The sequence below is a fragment of the Canis aureus genome, chromosome 4 (genome assembly GCF_053574225.1).
Source record: "Canis aureus isolate CA01 chromosome 4, VMU_Caureus_v.1.0, whole genome shotgun sequence".
Taxonomy (NCBI): Eukaryota; Metazoa; Chordata; class Mammalia; order Carnivora; family Canidae; genus Canis; species Canis aureus.
The window spans coordinates 16,553,696-16,569,549 of record NC_135614.1 but is presented as its reverse complement, the minus strand read 5'-3'; the positions used below and the strand labels follow the sequence as shown (position 1 = coordinate 16,569,549).

The 15,854-nt window shown below is 41.4% G+C and overlaps 1 protein-coding gene across 5 annotated transcripts in view; it reads left to right on the top strand.

The window, feature by feature from the left end:
- EGR2 (early growth response 2) overlaps nucleotides 1-15,854 on the top strand; it is a 104,537-nt gene that overhangs the window by 12,480 nt on the left and 76,203 nt on the right. For 2 of the 5 annotated variants that reach the window (XM_077894662.1, XM_077894665.1), the window contains exon 1: nucleotides 15,202-15,360. The exons of 2 other annotated variants lie outside the window; for them this stretch is intronic. The gene's annotated coding sequence lies outside the window, so the exon portion shown is untranslated. Of the gene's footprint in view, nucleotides 1-8,246; nucleotides 8,263-15,201; nucleotides 15,361-15,854 lie in introns of those variants that run through there. One more of the 5 variants, XM_077894666.1, reaches the window with a different exon arrangement.

Genomic DNA, 15,854 nt, shown 5'->3' with positions numbered 1-15,854 from the left:
GGTAATTTTGAGAAATGTTGCCTGCATATTACTTTTGTGAAATAAATTAGCACAATACGTGACTGACATATTCCAGATTCTAAATTAATTTCTTTTCTTCTCCCCTTCCCGCTCCTTCTTCTTTTTCTCCTCCTCCTTTTTCTCCTCCTTCGTTAAAAGACAAAAACAAAAACAATTTGATTCCTTTGGGGGAAAAGGAAGAGTTTGGGGAAATATCCCCATTCAGCGATGTCCTAGTGTCTACTGGAAGGCTGAGCCACCCCGTAGTTGGAATGAAAGCAATGGGCTCAGGACCAATACTGGCTAGTGAGGAGTCGCATGTCACAGAGAACAGCGCTCAAATCCTAGCATCACACCTATTGCTCCGTGAGCTTGGACCATTATTTAGCTTCTTGGAGCTTCTGGTTTTTCATCATTAAATGGAAAATAAGGAACTGCTTCAAAAGACTGAGGGTAAAATGCTATGATATCTAGAGCACAAAGCATGGTACACTACAAGGGCTCCATCCTCAGCACCCATGGCAAGTGGGTCGTTCTCTGAGGGAATTAAAAAAATCTTGCCTCTTCTTCCCCCATCCTTCTAACCTGGACTCACAGCGAACTGATGTATTCTGAAGGAATATGGAGCCATTTTTGAAATTAGCTTAAGCAAAGCTTTGCAGAGAAATAATTTCTAGTCATCTTTAAAGTTCCTGTGTGTGAGTGTGTGTGTGGGCGTGCATGCATGTGCGCATGTACGCACTCCAATGGAGATATATTTCTAATTTCTTTCTTTTTTTAAAAAATATTTTATTTAAATTCAATTTGCCAACATATAGTATAACACCCAGGGCTCATCCCATACATTTCTAATTCTTAAAAAGTTTATTACACTTCCTTTTGGCTTAATAGCATGGATAACAAAGAATTTATTCAGAGGCTCCTTCTGTGAAGTCTTTCCAAGACCTGTTGAGCTTTGGAACCTTGGGGAAGATGCCGTTTTCTCACCAGTATTTCCTAGTTCCTTTTGTTGTTCTGTTTGTCTAGGTGACTCTTAGGTTCCCTGAGGGCAGTGCCTTTCTCTGCTTAGCATCCTCCATGGCACCTAGCAGGGTCTTGCATGGGAGAAGATAAGCAGACCAGTGTTGAGCTTAACAGCTTGGACTCGGTGGTCAGGCTTGGGTTAGCTCCAGTCGCTACTCTCTGGCTTCTCCGGCAGCCTTACTTCATTTCTTCTAAGTCTCCATTTCTGCTTTTGTTCAATAGGAATATATGAAGGCTGTTATAAGTTTGGCATGAGGTAATCTATATAAATCAGTGGGTTCAGTTCCTGGAATGTGATGAGAAATAAATGATATTCTAGCTACATATTATTATCACTATTATTCATGTGCTACATATATGTTCTGTTGGATGAATGGACAGATGAAAGATGGAAGGATGTCATTCCCTATGGCTGCAGCAGGCAGTCATTGCAATAAACTACAAAAGTATTGCCTCACTTCCGGCCTACCAGGTCTCTAAACAGGAATTAGAGATTGGGAATTCCCATATTTTAAAAGCGCCACCTCTGTTCTCAGTTTTGTTCCAATCTTCATTGTGATCCCTGAGGTTTGTTCTGAGAGCTGATACCTGACTCTCCCTGAATCTCCTCAAGAGTGAAAGCCCAACTTTTGCTGATAGACTATCAACAATAGTAATATTATTTCTAGAAGCATAATCCTTATCTTTATGGTTGCTTTCTAACATAAACAGAGAAGAGAAAATAAAAGAATTCTGTTTCCACACCATGCAGTGGAGAAATAAACAAAAATGTGGCTAACCCCTATGGTAGAGGAGTGCTTTTGCATGCTCAATTACCTGCCTGAGCTGTTGGCTGGCTTCCTGGCTGCTTTTCTTTGCATTGCTTGACCTTTAGACTAATGCCATTAAAATACATACCCAGTACCACATAAATGGTTTTCAATGGCCTGGCTGCTTAGGGAAAGCTCATTGACATGCAGCGTACAGGTACTTATGCATGTGAAAATAGAGATTAAGAGTCCTTTTTGACATCAGTTTGCTAGGTCACATTTTGTTATGGCACCTCTATAGATTAGTGATCTCCCTATGGACTGCTGGCCTCAAATGACACTTAGCACCTGGCATCTCCTCTAGCTACCAGGTAAGGAGGTGTATCCATGGCTGAGAAGTTCTCTGTTCTCTGCCTATGGTTCCGTCCTGGGCTTGTTGCTGTCAATGATGGATGGAAAGAGTGGCATTATATTCCTCAACACTTCCATGCATGTCTCGATTCATCTGTGTCTTTCACTGTATTCTTGATTTCATTTGACTCTAGAATTGGAATTGTATACTCTCAGAACAGGGAGTTCTTTTCCGCCTTGATTCTCTCCTACTGTTTGCTCCCTCAAAGGGAAATGAGGCTATAAATTCAACAAGGATTCTGATCTTAAAAAGTCAGAGAGAGGCTCCAGTTAGGTAAGAATGCCCCTTGGTTTTGAGCTGTCGCCTTTTGGGGTTCATAGAATGATTCAAGCATTCATGAACATTTAAAATAACAAGTTCATCTCATTCATTTGTTTTCATTTATGTCGACCATTAGGAGGAAATAGAAATGAATGTAAGACATGTCTTACATTCCGAGGAGACAGATCAGTGTGAGACATAAAGGATGTGACTATGGAGAGCTGGTCATGTTCCACAGGAGAGACCACATTTGAACTGAGGCTGAAAGCGAAGGCAAGGCTTTGGTGCACAGAGGTGGTAGAGAAGCGCAAATGTGCTAAAAACCAGCATCCATCATATAAACATGACTGTTGGGGACCACTTCTTGCAAATCAGGGTGTTTTTTCCAGAGAGAGGGGAACTTAATGCACTTCAGAAAGCGTCTATGGCATTCACCTCACAGAGGACTGACTTTAGAGTCAGTTTATAGCCCTTTCCACTTGGAAACAGCCCTTTGCTGGTGCCAGACATATGGAAGTAACAACAATGAGAGCAAAGAAGGTCAGTGCCCCTTTCATTTTCTGCATTAGCCATCCCTATGGCTAGAACATCTTGCCCATGCAAATTTATCCTCAATCTAACTACGTATGAAGGTACATAAACTACATATATAATTATATACATGCATGTGTAGATATATCTTCTATATTTATATGATGTATACAATATATACATTATAGTCGACATATAGTATAAGATTTAAAAGTAGATATATTTGTGAATTGATCACAGAGTATACTGCATGATATATTCCATTATGTATTATGTGTTACTTTTCAGAGCAATTTTCCCTCCCTTTCCTCTTACAGTAACACCAGATTTTCCCATCTTACTTATGCTGACCGTTCTCTGTTTGCTCTATTTCTCTTTCCAGATCCACTCATTTTCCCCTTCCTCCTCTCTCTGTGCCCTGGAGGTAGACTATGAGGACCTGGTCATCCAAGCTTCTCTGATGACTGACTTGCAGTTTGGTTTTGCAACCAGAGGCACTGCAGGGACAAGAGAGAGAGAGAGAGAGAGAGAGAGAGAGAGAAGTCTCAGGATATTACTTTCCTGCTCCTTCCCAGCTTCTTTACTGCACGACTACAGCTTCTGCCCTGGACACCAATACCATTGCTCCCTTCCTGTATCCCTTACGGAGTCTTCCATAAGTCTTCAGCTCAATAGCAATCCCAATACTGTTTTTACTGCCACAAGACAGATGAATAATAACAAAGTGGTTATGACAGATCAGATCATATCTTCATTGTGAATTTTCTAGTTCTACAAGGCCGTACTTGGCATAATCAAATTTGCAGAAGCCATTTCACCCAATCTCACACTACTTGGTAAAGATGAATTCCATGCTGGGGGAAATCTTGTTGCCAATAGTTGAGTGTGCTTTTAGTACTCTAAGTTGCATTTATTCATAGGTTCTGGAGGTTTTCTTTGCTAGGTGCTAAGGCAGTAATTGTAGGACATGGAGAAGGGTCATCTCTGTGAGTTGCCATACTCACCTGCTGCTGCTCCCTTCCTTGCTTCCTATCTGGCCACACTGTCCTTTCTTGAGCTTTGTCATGCCAGAGGCCCATCTCAGGCCCTCAGGTAGCTATTGACTCTGCCTGCCTCCACCTTTTGCTTGACAAATCCTTTCCACCTTCAAGTCTATGGGGCTCGATAAGACCAAATCTGGTTGCTTTTATAGTGTCCATACTATTCCCTCACAGCAGAATTATAGTTAAAGTGTTTAAATATTTCTTTAATGTCTGTTTTCCCTTTCAGACTGGAAATAACATGAAGTCAGGGATTATGACATAACATCTATTTTGTTCACTTCAGTTTCTCCAAGGCCTAGCCCAGGGCTTCATATACAGTAGTCATATAACAAACTTGGTTCAATGTTGAATGAATGAATACATTTGAGGAACTTATAATCATAATGGGCAGTCAAGCCATGTGTAGAATGAATGAATGAATGAATGAGTGAATGAATGCATTTATTTATTTATTACTAAGACATTTCAAATGTTGGAGTAAGGACTACCATTGCTGGCAAATCCAGGTGAGAAATGTGATGATGCTTACAGAGGTCTTTGCTCTAATCAAGTCCCAAAAAGTTATTATCCACTGACAGGCCAAGAGCAACAGCTGTTTGCCTCTAGGCTATGGAAACTGGGGATCTTCTTTTAGATGACATTCTAAGCCATAGAGTTGGGCAAGGCAGCTAGGGTGAGACATCATGATTGGCAGATGTTCACCCCTTTTCCTCCCTTTTTGTTCCCCTTTTATTTTCTCCATCTGTCTTTCATCTCTTTTTTTTTTCTTACATCTTTCCTGCTGTAGATACTCTGTGACCCCATGGACATGGTTTGGTTATGATGATTCAATCTAAAGAGGAACATATTCTTGCTCTGGTAGAAATAAAGATTTCATGCTAAAACTCATAAAGTAGTTCTTCTTGAGGTCACAGGTGTTGGCATAGGAGAGTGGCCATTTGGGCTAAAAGTGTAAGCAGAATGGAAGAGTTTGGCAACAGTTTTCCTTTCCTTCTGCTTCAAGAGTTCCACCCGGAATGGTTTATAGGCAACCATGGTCAACTTGACCCTGTCTCCCCTTTTCTGTATCCTCAGCCATTTGCAGAGACTCTTCCACCATCTCCCTCCTGAATTATCATAGTCCTCCAACTCTCCTCCCAGACTCCAGGAGTCACATTTCCCAAAGTGTAGTTTGTAAATCCCACTGGCCACCTCAAGATGTATGAGGCCTCCCATTGCTCATATGAATTCCAGTCTCTCAGCCAGTATTCTTGAACCTTTGACAAACTGTCTCAAAATCCCTTCCATCTCTAACCCCGTGAAACACTCTCCCAAACCCATGGAGCTCCCATGTCTTGAACTCTGATTACCATCTCTGTTTCACTCCGTGTATTGTTTCTGGGACTTTGCAGTTCTCATTGCTGAGAAACTTACCTTCCCTGAGAACTCTCTTCAGAATACTTCTTCCTATCCTCAGAGTCAGAATTATATATTCTCTGCTCTGTATGCTCAGGCAAGTTTACTTCCAAGTTAGTCACAATTTGCCTTTAGTGAATTGTTTGTTTCTCTGCTGCCTCTGAGTTCTGCAAAAGCAGAGACCATGTTTTATTCATATAATCTGTATATGATCTTGATTTTCCAGGGCAGTGACTTTTCTGTCTTGTTGTTCTCCTAAGTACATGCTTGGCCATCTAACCATACACTTGTTCACTACAGTTCTTATGTAGCTTCGTTATGGAAAATGCTCAGAAATTGTTTTGAGGGTTAAATTGAATGAACTGAGTGACTGACTCTTCAAGAAATAGCACTCACCTTGTGTTCTATGATTCAATCAGGAAAAATACATATAAAGCTTGGACCAGCTTTGTTTTTCTTCAGATGTCCTGGCAGCTAGAGAAAGCTGGAAAGCAAAAACAAAAACAAAAAACCACAATACCTATCCATGAAGAATAATGGAGATTGAGATTTGAGGTGAGGAAGAAAGTATTCAATGAATGAAACCAGAACCATTAAACTTTTGAGGTGCCTGCCCTCCTGCTTGTTGTATCATTGTGTCACATAGCAACAGTTTCCTCTCCTTGCCAACAAGGCCTCACAATATCAACCTTTCATGATGAAAAACAGCAGCTGTAGCACAACCTGAGAACAACACTGCTTCTGTATTAAGAGCCCAGTTCTTGGGAGCTCTAATCACTTCCAAGATAGCATCTCCCCAATTCTCAGAATATCCCTCCAAGGGAAGGAGGAGGCTTATATTGTTATCGGCTCTATTTTGCATATAGTAAAAACAAGGCAAGCTGAGGTTAACTGATTTGTCCTTGGTCAGGTGTGAGTCAGAGTGTGAGCCAGCAGGAGAAGCTTCTTCATTCCCAGGCCATTGTTCTATCCTCTTGATGTTGTCTTTAGGGTTCGGGAAGGCTATAGAAGTTGTTTGATCCACAGTGTTTACAATGGGGAAAATATGTTGTATCCTAGTTTGGGTGCCATATAACTGATGTAGAAACAGAAATATGAATATAGAATTTTACCCGCTATTCTTGTTAACTGGTGGGGAAAAAACTACGGGGGGCGGGTGCCAGTTGGGTTATCCTTATTTCTTAAAATACAAATGTTGGCCACTGGCCAAGAGAGAGCTCACATGTAACAAGTATAAGGGGAGTTGCCTATCTGTAGTTGTGTTTGTATTCCTTCAGTAATCCATATCTTTGTAGGACTTGTGTATGCCACTCACTTTGCGGGCCACTGGGGAGGTGGTATTGAACATGTGCCCTCAAAGAGCATCCACACTAGTGGGATTATATACCTTAAACATGGAAAGAAACAAATGCAATCGTCATGATGGATATGTTCTTTTTTTAAGCAGGCTGTGCCCATACATTAGAAAAGTTCATAATTTATTCCGTCCCTCAGTAGGACATTCAAGACCCATTACAATCTATCTTCAAAACATCTTCTGGGGTGCCTTGGTGGCTCAGTCAGTTGGGAGTCTGCCTTGGGCTCAGGTCATGATCCCAGAGTGCTGGGATCCAGTCCTATGTTGGACTCCGTGCTCAGTGGGGAGTCTGCTTCTCCCTCACTCTGTTCCACTCCCTGCTCATGCTCTGTGTCTCATTCTCTAATAGATAAATAAAATCTTAAAAAAAAAAAAATCTTCCATTGCCATCCACTTCCGACAGTCCCCCCCCTTACTCCTGCAAACACAGTGTTCCAGCCCCACTGGACTCTGAATATAATTCCTGGGCCACTCAGTTTTATGTTTCTGTGGTTTTGTTGATATAAGCTGAGAGACCCTTGGCTTCTCAGTTCACTAATCTTGGCTGGAGGTGAGGGTGTGGAAAGGCTGGAGTATAGTAGGGGTGAGGCCAGTTTTTAAAAAAATATTTTATTTATTTATTTTTTCATGAGAGAGAGAGGCAGAAACATAGGCAGAGGGAGAAGCAGGCTTCCTGTGAGGAGCCTGATGTGGGACTCGATCCGGGGACTCCAGGATCACAACCTGAGCCGAAGGCAGAGGCTCAACCACTGAGCCACCCAGGTGTCCCTAAGGTGAAGCTATTGATGGAGTATAGTGGGGTGAGGCTATTGAAATGCCTGGCTGGTGAGTACATGTGCTGTAAGTGAAGGGGTTGGGAGGATAGCTTGTCATGATCCCTAACACTGTGCTGAGTCCCTTTGTCTGATACCTGAGTATCTGAGTCTTGCCTAGAACTTGGGTAAATCACAATATGTCTCGAACCTCAATTTTCTCATTGGTCACATAAACAGGTAAGCTTAGGTGTTCTCTGAGGGCTTTAGAGTAGGACTAGACCTACAGCTCTTCAACCTGATTGCACTTATATAAAATATACGTGAATGTGTGTGTGCATGTGTGTATAGGGGCATAGGGTGGTAGGATAAGGGACAGTGATTTTTAAAGTTGGACTGGCCCTTGGGAATTATTGGTTTCTTCTAAAAATGCATAAAACCAGTGCTAAGGTAGAGTTCCATATTCACATTTCTGTTTCTACATCAGTTATATTATATCCAACTCAGAACACAATATAGTTTTCCTATTGCAAATATTTGTGAATCAAACAACTTCCATAGCCTTCCCAAACCTCAAAGACTTTTCTCTGCCCCTTCCTTCCTGGGCCCCCAATCTACAGTGGGGCAGTGCCACAACATGCCTAACCCTCATGAGAGGCCTAAGTGGCTGCCCTCTCAGGAATATCCAAAGCACCTGTCATCTTGGACCTGGTTACAGAGCCCCATCAGCTTCCCCAAGGTAAGTCAGTGCTGGCTTCCAGGTCACTGAATTAGATCTTGATTTTTTTCTCATTGCTTGTTTCTGGGGAGGAAGTCAATTTCCTGGACTTTTATTGCTCTCAGCCATGCACTGAGTGAGTCTTCAGTTTTACCCCTAAAATGTAAGACACTTTCACAGCACTAGTGGCCCAGCAAAGTCTGATTTCTAAACCAAAGAGATGTGTTGCATACTTGGGAACACCAGGTCCTTACACACAGTTGGGTAAGAGAGTGTCTTAGTGACTCCTTCAAACAAATGCCAAATGCTTAGGGGTTTCAAATCAATGGGATGAGTTTTACAGAACCTATAATATAACCAACATTTACATGTTTTCAAGTATTTTAAAGCTACTCTTTCCAAATGGAGTAGAACTTTCCAGTTATTCTTCCCAATTATACAATTTATTTCTTTTAACCAATTGAAAAGCTAAGGCCTCAGTGATAGATCTGAACCAGGCAGAAAAGATCTGTCAAAAATAACTTCTTGTCCAGTAAATGGTGAGACCGAGCCTTCAGGTTTCTAACTACAGAGCCCCATAAACCAAGTTATCTTCCTTGGGCTCTATCAGGGTCATTTCCAGGGCCAGGAAAGGAATGAGTCAGGAACGGCACCTGTTTTGGCTGCACAAAGCCTTACCTTCAGGCCCAGAAATCCAAATCCCATATCAAGATTGTGGTTCACTTAGCATTGTTTTTGTGGGTAGAGACAGTAGAGTTGGGGGGAATTGTTTTATTCCTTGAAGAGGGCTTTGCTTTTTGCATTTGTTCCCAGCACCTTTCAGTCGGTTGCCTTATATAGAGCCTAGAGCTCAGGACCCAGACTTTATGGGAGCCTTAGGCTCTCCCTTTAAATATAGATCTCTGCTCCTTGTGAACAGGTCTAGAATGAAATTTGCTTCAGAAGAAATCTGAAGGTTGTTATAAGATTTTGGGTTATATGTGCGTGGCAATCTATTCTTACCACTTCCAATCATTTGTTACCATATGGAGTTTTGAGGCCTGGGTGTCTTGTCTTCTCTTTTCTTTTCCTTAAGATTTATTTATTTGATGGTGGGGAGGGCCAGAGGAAGAATGCTCCACTCAGACCAGAGCCCTATGTGGAGATTGATCTCACAACCCTGAGATCACGACCTGAGCCAAAACTGAGAGTCAGAAGCTTAACCAACCATGTACCCAGGGGTGCTTTTTCTTACTGCTCAGTAAAGAGTGCGAAGAGGAAGCCCCCTTGGTTGGCAGCAGCTAGCAAAAAGCATTTTAGCCTCGGGTCCTTGTTCAATCGTCATTCTCGATTGATAATTTCTTTATTTCTTTCTTCTTTTTAAGTAGGCTCTATGTCCCACATTGGGGCTTGAACTCATAACTTTAAGATTGAGAGCCACATGCTCTACTGACTGAGCCAGCCAGGCACCTTTTGTCTTGAGTTCTTAATTGTTAAGAACTAAAATGCCAAGGTTGACTTTTTATTAGCATGTCTCTTTTCCTGTAGGAAAAAGTTTTAAAACAGTCCACCCAAGATCCTTCCATTGCTGGTTCAAGAGATGACTTGTGCTTGAATTTGGCCAATTAACATGACAATGTCAATGACAAGATCCATTTCTAGGCAAAAGAGTTGTTCTTTGACAGGCATTGTCTGAAGGTGTCCAGGCTGAGAGGCAGTTTCTCCTCTGGGACTATTTGGATTTTATGTTCCTGAGCCAAAAAACATTCTTTAGCATTGGCTGACAAAATGGGTTTCAGAACAGGAGTTTCTAAAGCTGCAGTGGAAACTTAATTATGTAGATCCTGTCAAAATCCATCTGCTTAATTCGACTGTTTCTGGGTAAGGTACTTTTTATTTTTCCAGCAGTATTACTTGATGACTCTCTGATAGGAATACAAAATTAGCTTTTCTCATAGGCAAGATTTATTCTTTATACTTCTCAGCATTAGGAATATTTGTGTTACGTTGAGGTGTCTTCCTAGAGTTTATTTGCTTCACAGCTGATTTGGTGGAGACACATAAGTGACTTTTACAGCTGAAAGGTAGAAGGTATCATTTAAGGAAATGCTATCAGAGGTTTCAGTGATACAACTTAGTGACTAGCTAGTGCCCATGATTTTTGTAAAGGCTTTCTATAGTTTTTAAAGGGAGAGGGACATCAAAGTTGTTTCAGTTTGTACAAGATGCCAATACTTGGCAGATTTGTGGTCTTAACCATGAACCTGTGGTTGTACCTGATTCAATGTGCCTCATCTGAACAGTTGGAAACCTGATATTAGGCAATATTTACATTTATGCTGAGCATTCACGGATTTGCTTTCAGGGAGGGAGTGCTTTTGGAGAGACAAGGTCCGAAGTTGTTGCTAAATGTATAAATATTGAATGTGCCAGCATCTGGGATATTTCAGCTTAAATATCAAAGAATGAGCCTTATGCAAGCAACTGACTTAGTAAAACTGTTTGTTATTTTAGGGTGCTTGCCTGGATAATAAGCTACAGGACAAAACCAGCGTTTTCAAAATCAGTAATGTCACATGTTTTTTAAGTAGGGATTAAGGAAAACTAACAGTATAGTTCTCAGTGTTGGGAAAACCTTAGTGAAAATATGTAGAAGAAAGTGGACTTGCTAGCAGCGATAGTCTTACATCTAGGTGGGATCTGCAGCCAAAGGGCTTTCAAATGTCTTGTTCCCAATTCAAATAAAGAACTCCACTAATTTCACTAGGTCTTCAAACCAGAGAAGTTTCATGGCAAGAGGAAGAAAATACAAAGATTTTGTAGAGCTACCTCTGGATAATGAACATTCCTATGATGGAGTCGCTGCTCTGTATGAAAGTCTTGCTTTCCTGGGCTTGGCACAGGATGGTTTTCAGTTAATTAAGATCCTCCCTTGCTTTTCTCATTTTCCCAGTTTTTCAAACCCTGGGTCATGTCACTCCCAAAGGGTAAGTGGGTTCAGAGAGAGCTTGTTGACAGGTCTGGTGCCATCCCGGCAGTCTGGTGATTGTGCCTGTTTTGCTCACCTGCTTTGGAGTCTTTGCTTTGCCTCCTGTCTCAGAGCTCTGAATTCTTCCTCACTAGACAGAGAGTAGGGCTTTTTCAGCCCGACTAAAACATGTCTTGGAGATTTTTCTGGTTCTCTACCCACCTCCTCATTTAAAACTTCAGGTTCTTAAAGAAAACAGGAAATAACCTGATTATTTTCTTGTAGGAACAATTCAGATTTTACTACGAGGTATAGGCAACTGAGTTAACCTTAATGGGCTTGAGTTCTGCTTATTTGTTTTTCTGATCTCAAGGGAACACAAACTCTTTTACTTTAGGATCGTCAGTGAGCATGTTAACAATTTATGGTGCTTTATTAAAAATTCATATTCTTGGATTCTACTCCCAGATTTTACAATAAGATCCAAGTATCTATGTATTAAACAGGCTTCCTTACTGATTCTGGTGACTATTGTCCAAGAATCAAGTCTGAGAAACATAAATGTTTTAGAGATTTAATGTAGAAATAACTAAGTGACTGATGAGTCCAAACTTTACAGATGAAGAAATGAACTTAAATAAGATGACAAACCCACAGCTCATCAGTGCCAGATCTGGGACAAGAAACCTGGTCTCCTTTTGGTTAATGAGGCTCTAGGTTGTAAGGTGAGATACAACAATACAGAAGTAAAAGAGCTCAGGGTTTGTGTAATTGAGCAATGTGGCTGCCTCCAGCATGTCAATCTGTGGATGTTACTGAAATGCAGTGGTAGGAGGCCCACACAGGCCCTTTTCTGAATGATCTGGAAGTGGTTTGGTGGAGATCTTCAAGTTGAAACTTGCTCCTGGTTATTAAAATCTCCAATATGACATCTTGGCCAAGTGCGCATCCATTTGGTTGAAAACTATTTTATTAAAGGCTTCTAGGGATGGAGTTTCTCCCAAACCTCCAGATCCCTACCCCCACCCATTTTCTACCAGCTCTAATCCCATTACAATTAGTTCTACATGGAAATAAAAATCTCTCCTGCCCACCTATAGCTCCTACCACTAATGCTGGTTCTACTTTCAAGAGAGAACAAGTCTAATTTGCCTTCTACATGATAGTGATCATGTCTCTACCTAAACCTCTTTCTCTTTGTCTAGGCTGAAAAATTGAAGGTTCTTTGGCCATTCTTTGTATAACTTAGCTTTAAATATTGTCTTCGTTCTGACTGTTTCCCTCTAAAAGCAGTCTGTTTGGTCATCTTTGGTATTAAAATATGGCACCCGGAATAGTCACAGTGCTCAGTGTGCTTTGACCAGTTTGGAATTCATTACTTCTAGACACTTGGCTCCTAATCATCAAGACTAAAAATTCATGATATTTTTGGGTGGCCCAATCACATTCAACTCACAGTCAATTAAAATCCCAAGTTTTTTTCACATGTGCTGCTAAAATCATGCCTCTCTCACCTAGTTTTTATTCGTGACTTTTTTTTTTTTAACACCCATGTGTTTTACTTTACATTTATCCTAGTTGAAATTGACTTACCCCACTATCACAGATTGTGGGACCTTTTTTGGATTCTGAGTTTGTCATTAATCCGAGATTATTTGATTTTAGTCAACCATTCATTCCACAAATATTTATTGAAAACTTACTATATGTCAGTCATGATGCTGGATATTATGACCAAGATAGATGTATCCCTTCCCTCATGGACTTTATAGTCTAAAGAGGTATATAAACTAGTCACCAACAATGGGTGCCTTACTAGTTATGATGAGATTAGTATGGCATGTGGTGGGCACTCAAGGCAGGGTGGAGAGAGATCCAGAGGTGAACATCTAGTCTAGTCTTGGTGGGCTGTGGTTAGGGAAAGCTTCCTTGTAGAAGTGACCTCTAAGCTTACCTGTGAAAGCTAAGGCATCAGAGAAAAAACGAGAGTTCCAGGCTGGGGAATTGCAGGAGTCCAGGACCAGAGACAAAGGAAGCATGGCCTGGGGAGCAGGTCATGTGCATGTGTGGATGAGATACATATCAGGGGAAGGGCAATGGGAGCATCTGTGGGGTTTCAAACCTATCTGGGATCTTGATGAAAATATTGGGCAGTGATGTCTGAGACAAACATCAATCCATACACCAGCAGTCCTTAGGGAGGGCAGTTACCACAACTCTAGTCTCTGCATTTTTCCTTCTGTCCACAGAATATCTTGAGAGATTTGGCCAAGCATCTTGTTGAAAATCAGACACGCCATGTCTTTTGGTTGAGCAGACTAATAAACTTATTAGGTTTTAATATGAGGTTTTGATAACCTTTGGCTTATTAGAGAGAAAATGTGGTTGGCTTTGGCCATAGGCCACCTATGACCAATGTCTGATTTCTTCTCTTCACAACTCCCCTTGATGTGGTACTTGATCTCTCCACCCTGGTGAGGGAGCCAGTGAAAAGCCTATGGAAGATGGGTTTCCTAAAATGTAATGGTGGGTAGATTATGAAAGGTGACATGGAAAAGACTTTATCTTGTTCCAAAGAAGTCACCTGGTTAGAGGGAGCCCTCGGCACTGTCTGGCTGTAATGATAGAGTGCCAGAGACCTAGGTCCCAGAGTCAGATGACCTGGGTGCAAGTCCTGCCTTTCTCTGTTACCATCTTTGCATCTTTGGACAAAAGTTGACTTTCTTCAACTGTGGCAGGGAGACCAAATGCCTCCCTATGTATTTGAAGTAACAAAATAACGGAGGCCCATGCCTGTCACATAGTAAGCACTTGATAAATGTGTTGATTATTTTTGAAAACAAATAATATTCATCAAACCACAAAGAATTTTGTGCCTTCTAATTTCTTTGCCCTCATGTGGTTCTTCTGATTTTTTTCCTCTATGTCCTTTGTGGAGCAGCTCCTGCCCTCTGCTCCTTTTGTTTGTTTGTTTGTTTGTTATAGCAACTATGAAGTGCCAAAGAAATGAAGTGTTTGGAAACAACACTATGTATTTCTTTTGACAAGAGTGATCCCTTTCTCCCCCTCTTATTTTTGAAGTACTGGCGCCAGCTAGACAAGCCAATGTGAAGAAATGCGTATGGTGTTGGCTGTGGAGGGTGCAGGGCTCCGTGTGTGCACAATCACCCCCACCCCCCACCAGCAAGTCTGCAGTGAAGGCCGTGGGTGGACCTCTGACAGGAGGTATTCTTTCTCAGTGCTGTATGTGACATCCAGTCACATGGACAGAGTCAGTCTTTGTGATTTTGCAATGTTTCATTGTTGCTTTGCCCTGTAGATGAGCTACCGTGCAGAGCTGATGGGGCAGCTGTTCAGGAAGGGGTGTTTTTTTTATTAGCTTGTGTAAGTCACTGATGGACCAAAATTTGTACTTCATTTGTAAATTAGGAAAGTGGAATGAGCCTTTGAGCTCCCTGCGTTTGAAAATCTTCCCTACCATTCCAATCATTTATGCAATGTAGTATCTGTAATTTCAGTTGGTAATTCAGGGGAACTGGAGTTATTTGTTGGGTTTTCCTCCATGTTTGGATCCACATAGGTGTGAGTGGATAAGGGCTAAGGCCAAGGTTTGTCCTTCAAGACACTTTAGGAGCTTTCTGGGAGTTTCTAGAGAACAGCCACATGTGAATGTTCATTTATGTCTTTCCTCTTCCTCTGTTTAAAAGCAAATGTTCTCCTGGGAGTTGAAGTGGTCAAGATATTGCCAGCCTTTGTCCTCATCCTCCTGTCTGAAACAAGGTGAGCCTGTTTCAGGAAGAGACATGGATGGAGATGGTGCATTTTTAATGAGAATGGCATGCCCTCTGCAGCTTTCTCAGGCGTGGAGCTGGGCCGGGAGCTGGGAACACCTGCTCTTACGTGCTGTATGTTTCAACCCATTGAAAGATCTTAGGGCAAAATCAAGCATGGAATGATGTTCTGCGGTTTTCAAAACGGTTCCTAGAGGGTTTGAGTTGGATAGGCTGAGAACAAACCCATTCACCTGTGACGGATATAACCAGACTCCAATGTCTGGTGAGGGAAAACTGGACATGTTCTACAGAAACTGAGACACTTGGGCTCTTCATGTAGAGCATTTATAACATTATAGTCTGGCCCTATATCCAGCCAAGCTCACACCAGTGAAGAGGGTAAGTGTGTTTGCATCTGTGTGTTTATGCGATCAAGTGAAATCATCAAATTTGTTCATTAGAAAAACTGCAGATCAATTTGTTGCATGAATAATGCCAACTCGTAGCCTCATGAGGAAGCTCTTAGTTATCTTCAAACCTAACTTTTCTCAGTTCCTTTGGATAAATAAACTTGCTCTATGAATCAATTAAAGGAATCTCCGTTTTTTTAAATATCAAAGACTTGGATTAAAATGGATTGTGCAGGAAATGCTGTCATTAAAAGGGCCAAGAAAAGAAGACATGCTTAATTATTGAGCAGAATATTCATATTTTTCATATCTATCAGCTCAGTGTGTCCCTAACATGTTTTTAAGATGTACAAAAAGAACACATTTATAACCCCTTCCTTCCTTCCTTCCTTCCTTCCTTCCTTCCTTCCTTCCTTCCTTCCTTCCTTCCTTTCTCCCTCCCTTTTCTTTCTTTCTTTCTTTCTTTCTTTCTTTCTTTCTTTC